This window comes from Bidens hawaiensis, unplaced genomic scaffold (genome assembly GCF_021521415.1).
Source record: "Bidens hawaiensis isolate Kalapana, Puna unplaced genomic scaffold, B.hawaiensis_p1.1 tig00023240_1, whole genome shotgun sequence".
Lineage (NCBI taxonomy): Eukaryota > Viridiplantae > Streptophyta > Magnoliopsida > Asterales > Asteraceae > Bidens > Bidens hawaiensis.
The window spans coordinates 51993-57992 of record NW_027493650.1 but is presented as its reverse complement, the minus strand read 5'-3'; positions in this window follow the sequence as shown (position 1 = coordinate 57992).

The window sequence follows — 6000 nt, the reverse complement described above, 5'->3', positions numbered from 1 at the left end:
TCCCGCCTTTATGCGGGAATGTTCCCGGCTTTGCTCATTCCTTCTTCAGGTGACTACTGAATTATTACGAGTCTGAGCCTTATGCGTGTAGCCATGCTGCGCGGGTGGCCAGTCCCTAATGGCGGGTATCCGCACCTGCGGGAACAGGGGATACTTGGAAACCATAGGGAGGCATTTCCTGCGGGACCAGCTTGCGTACCGCATGTGAGGTCGTCACAACTCTGAGCGTGGTGGGTCCTGCAGGTTTGGTAGGTCGCGGCGCAGACGTCCCTATGGTGAAGTCTGCGGGTTCAACTGCGCAGACGTCCGTTTAAGGAGTCTTGCGTGTTCAACTGCGCAGACGTCTCCTTTTAAGGAAGTCTTGCGGGTCCTAACCGCCTCTGCTGGGACCTACCTCTTCAAGTCCCCCCAGTCCAATGTTCTTCTCATGAATGTTTAATAAAGTGAGGTGAACTTTTGGACTTAAGCAAGGGGTTTTTGAAAAGGGTTTAGTTTTATGGGTTTTCCGCGGGAAGTCTTACCCACGGGTTTCCCAATGTCACGCAGAATTTCCCAATGTTCTGCTTGATCTCTGGGATGATGCGGATAGGTCTGTAACCTCCCCGCAAGTCAGGAGCGTTTAGAACCTTTTGTGTAGATTCTCCATGAGGTCTTGGTGGTTTTGAACATAGTGATCAATCATGTTATAACCACCAATTCCATCCTGAAGTTTCAAACAATCTAGTTCTTGACGTTCCCGCTATGCGGGGATGTTAATCCCGTTTCTGCAAGCATGGCCCAGAAGATCCTTCTTAGTTTCAATTCCCATGGAGTGCTCGGTATGCGAAGGGTTTTGCCTTGACGCTGTACCCGCACTTCGTCTTATTAGTTACTTTACTCCCAAGGTATCCCTGGCGTTAAATCCCTGCAGGGCTAGGTGCGTGAAGGGTTTTGCCTTAACACTGTACCCGCACCTGACTTATGGTTGCCGAGGTGTTCCTGGCGTTTAATCCCCTGCGGGCGCTAGGTATGTGAAGGGTTTTGCCTTAACACTGTACCCGCGCTCGACTTACAATTGGGTGCCGAGGTATGACTTTTTACGGGTGTTAGGTATGTGGAGGGTTTTGCCTTAACACTGTACCTGTGCCCGTTTTGTAGTTGGGTGGAATGCCAAGATTTTCTCGGCTTCACTTCCCTGCGGGTGCTAGGTATGTGAAGGGTTCTGCCTTAACACTGTACCCGCACCCGGCTTCATAATTGGGTTTTTCCGGTTTCCGTTCCCTGCGGGTGCTAGGTATGTGAAGGGTTTTGCCTTTACACTGTACCCGCACCCGGCTTCATAATTGGGTTTTTCCGGTTTCCGTTCCCTGCGGGTGCTAGGTATGTGAAGGGTTTTGCCTTAACACTGTACCCGCACTCGACTTCATAGTTTGGGTATTCTTGGCCTCTGTTCCCCGCGGGTGCTAGGTATGTGAAGGGTTTTGCCTTAACACTGTACCCGCAGCCGTCTTACGGTCAACTGGATAGCCAGGGTAAAGGGTTTTTCCCGCTTACTTTTCGAATCTTTTTGAATTTTTGAAATTTGAAAAGTTGGTGAAAGGATAAGAACAGTCGTCGTGCGACGGTTTCTTCTGACTGTGTCAGGACGTGCTGGAAGTTATGGCGACGTGACATTATATGGTCATTCCAGACGCTTTTTACGGCGCGTGGGCGCGATTTTTCGGGCGCGTGGCCGCTAAATTAAATTCACTCGTCTTTTCAACAGCTGTTGCCAGCTTGCCTGGTGCCACATGTCACGGTTTCATTGCACCTTCAATTTCTCTCTCCTCCGCAGTAAATTCATCGCATTAATTGCGATCCCTATATAAAGGGGGAGAGGGTCCTTTGTAATTCACATCTTCACTTCTTCTCTTCATCTCTAAGGCGATTTCTGGTGAATACTCTCTTATTTAATTGAGCATTCCTCCGAAATCGTTTCTTCTTCCTCTGCAATATGTCTTCTCATGATGCTGAAGCTGTAGCCGACGATAGGAGTACTGCTGGCGAGTGCCAGTGTGCTCTACCTATCGATCTGTACCAGTATGTTGTCAGGAAATTCATGCTTGAGTCTCTTGAGCCTGAGTTTCCTGAACCTCAGCAGACTGTGTACGATGCCCCCAGTGGCAAGATCGGGGTATATGCTGCATTCTTTGTTTATGGGAACCTTAGGTTCCCATTGACAAAGTTTGTGTACGGTGTCCTGGAGAGGCACGGTGTGCACCTGACCGAGGTGCATCCGATGGCGATTGCCAAGATTCGGCACTTCGAGTGGGTGTGCCGAATTCTGGGCATTGAGCCCTATGTGGACCGCCTGATGACCTTCTATACTTGGAGGTGCATCCAGGGGTGGTACACCCTGACAACCCGGATCAAGGGTTTGAAGATTTGCGCGACCGAGCGCAGTCTCCGATCGTGGAAGTGGGAGTTCTTCTACATTTCTGCCCGCGCCATCCCCATTGCCATGAAGTTTAAGAAGGGGTAAGCGCTTCCGAGCCTTCACGCTTCCAACTACCAGGAGGCGGAGTGGTTCGCGAAGATATCTCGGGTCCAGTCTCCGGTTTACCGGTTTCCGGAGTCCGGGATGGTGATGCTGGGGATGAGCCGGGTATGGAAGGAGGCGTCTCGGTTTCCCATCCTTCTCGAATACGGTTTGAATTCTATTCCTTATGGTATGTCTTGTCTTTCTTGCTGATATGAGTTTGTCTTCTAACTGTTTCTTTTCTTTCAGAGGGGAACGATTTGGGGTCGCTCCTGTACTCGCGGGAAGCTGACGGTCCCGTGCGGGTGGGTACTCGTGCTCTAGACGAGCACGAGTTGCCCATCCTGGAACAAACAGCGGATCGGTTTGTGGAGGTCTATCCGCTGGGCCACGAGATCCTGAGCCACCGGCGGCCAGGTAAGGCGTTATTCTCTCCTCCACCCCTCAATGCTGTACCTGCTGCTGGAATTCCTGACATCCTGTCTTCTTCTGAGGAATCCGCAGATGGTCCTCCGCTGGTGCGGAAGAAGAGGGTTGCCGGCGGGAAAGGGAAGGAGAAGGTGGCCTCCACAGCCGATCCAGTGCTCCTATCTGACACTGAGTCAGATAATGAAGAGGTGGCGGGGAACCCCGGTGGTGAGAAGACCACTGCTCCGGAGGCTACGACTGTTCCCTCCGGAGAACCAATGACGACGACGGTGACCGGCATCAAGAGACCGGCTCCATCGGGTTCGTCCCCGCCCGTCCGTACGTTCAAGCTCAAGAAAACCCGTAAGTGCAAACATCCCTCTTATCTTTGTAGATTTATCACTTTATAAATTTATTGAAACACTTATCTTCTTGTGCAGGCGTGGATGTTGACGCATTCCAGGGTGGAGCGCAGAGGAGTACCTCTCCGCCGATGACGGTAGGCTCGGTCAGCCTACCTGAGGCGACGACCCAGGCGCCCGCGCCTGCTTCCGCTGGATCAGTTGCTCACTCTGAGCCGACTGTTCCAGCCGAGATGACGTCACCGCCGGTGGTAAGTGCGATTTTTACAGCATCTTGCACCGAGCCGGCGGCTACGATTGCTGCAGATTCTGCGGCGGCGACGGCGACCACGGCGGCCGCTACTATGCCTCCGCCACCGGCAACGACGGCCGGCCCATCAGGTACGCGCAGGGCTTCTCGCCAATCTTTGTCACCTTCCCATCTGCCCGACCTTTTGGATGGATTTCCCTTAGGTTCAGGCGATGGGTTCGGTGGCTATCGGCCTGTGATCGACCCTACAGGTGCGTAGGGTTCTTTTAGCCTTTATATTTTTTCTTCATCTTTTCCTAACTGCTTTGTTTCTTTTGCAGTGTCGGATTCCAATGAAGTGTATGTTCCGCGATGGAACATCCGCCGAGGAACAACCCTTCGTACCCCTGTGGAGTGCGTGGAATGGGCTCGCCACGCTGCTCCCCATGGTGCGTTGGGGGAAGCCATGGCTAGCTACCAGGAGGGTAGGCTAACCAATGAGCTTCGGGTTCTCCAGGCCCGGATGCAGCCACGCGTCGAGCTGCTTTGTCGTGAAAACGACAAGTTGAAAGCAGCTCGCGCCAAGGAAGTATCTCAAGCGCGGGCTCTTCGGGAGGAGAACCAACAGTTGGCCGCAGCTGCTGCGGAGAAGGAGAAGGCCTTCAAGGCCCTCGAGGTTGAGGTTCAAGCGCGACTCGAGGCCCGCTCCAAGGCTGCCCAAGCTGTTAACGAACAGCTTCGGCTGGCTAAGGAGACTGCGAGGAACGCAACCGAGAGGGCCACCAAGGCTGAAGCCGTTGCTGAGCCTTTACGCGTGGAGAACGAGGAGCTCAAGGCCAAATTAGAGGCTCTCCAACGTGCTCATGATGCCTTGGCGATGGAAGATGCCAAGAAGCTCCAGGAGATCTTGGACCAGAGGGGCGTGCTTGACCATACCGAGCGGAAGCTTAAGGGCGTCGAAGAGGCTGCCGCAAAGGAAGTGCTACTTGCCAATCTTAACAAAAGCGAAGCCGAACGCGCCTGCACCCAAGCTCAAGCCGCCCTCCAAGAAGCTCTGGTTGCCAAGGAGTGGCTTCTTCGAGAAGCGTTGTCTCAGGTATGTTTATCTTTACGTCTTCACGCTTTCCTTTGTTCATAGAAAAGGTGTTTGACACTTGTATTTTCTTTGTAGGTTGTGCATCGGGTCTTCTCAGAGACTACTTACGATGATGCCATGAGCGCAGCCCTCAACGCTTCTCATGAGGATGGGGAAAAGGCCGGCTTCCTGCTTGGTCTAGGGTTCGTTGAGAAAGGCGTCCCGCCTTCCAACTTCCCTTTGTTCGATGCGGACACCGAAGCTGCATATGACCAAGCGGTGAACCAATATGCCGCCTTCCCGCATCCGGTGGTGGAGAAGGTGAAGGAAGTCGCTGCTGCTGATGATGGACTTGCTATCCTCAAGGCTTTCCTTGAACCGCCACGCTCCACTGATGGGGCGGGTCCAAGTGGAAGTGGTCCTGAAGCTTGATTCTGAAGATCGCTTCCCGCTGCTAGGATAGACTAGATTTTGTTTTGTAGGCGGGTAGTTACCCAGCCATTCTTTGTAATATATCTTTGTGAAATACAAATCTTTTTGTGGATAACTGTTATTTCCTTTGGGTTCATTGCTTTATAAACCTTATATGACTTGCATACTTAGTTTAAATTAGCGATTTCCCAAGTGTTTAGAATAAGTTAACCTTGAATGTGGTTGACAGTAGGTTGAAGTTTTGCTTCCCCCTTTGTGCGTGTGCGGATAGGACCGGCACTTGCACTTGGTAGGATGGCTAAACTTTACCTATGTCTGACCTGCGCGTAGGTTTTTCCTTATCGTTTCAGAATGACTTTTAACCGTTCGACGCGCGGTTGTTAATGAGTTAGTGTTCAGCTTCCGCTACCAGGATTCATGCGGGTATACCGGCACTTTCACATAGTGGGATGACTGAACTCTTCCCCTTTAACTGTCCTGCATGAAGGTCTTGTCATTCTCTGGGTTTATGCGGGTTTTGCCGCCTTCCCCACGCAACGATTCTTCACTTGATGCGGTGAATACCAGCATTAGTGTTCGAATCGACCGTTCAACGCGTGGTTGTTAATAGGTTAGTGTTCAGCTTCCTCTACCAGGATTCATGCGGATATACCGGCACTTTCACATAGTGGGATGGCTGAACCTTTCCCCTTTAACTGACCTGCGTGAAGGTTCTGTCGTTTTTTGGGTTTGTGCGGGTTTTGCCGCCTTCCCCACGCAATGACTCTTCTTGATGCGATGACTACTGGCATTAGTGTTCGAATCGACCATTCAACGCGTGGTTGTTAATAGGTTAGTGTTCAGCTTCCTCTACCAGGATTCATGCGGATATACCGGCACTTTCACATAGTGGGATGGCTGAACCTTTCCCCTTTAACTCACCTGCGCGAAGGTTTGATGCTTTTGGGTTTGTGCGGGTTTTGCCGCCTTCCCCACGCAACGATTCTTCACTTGATGC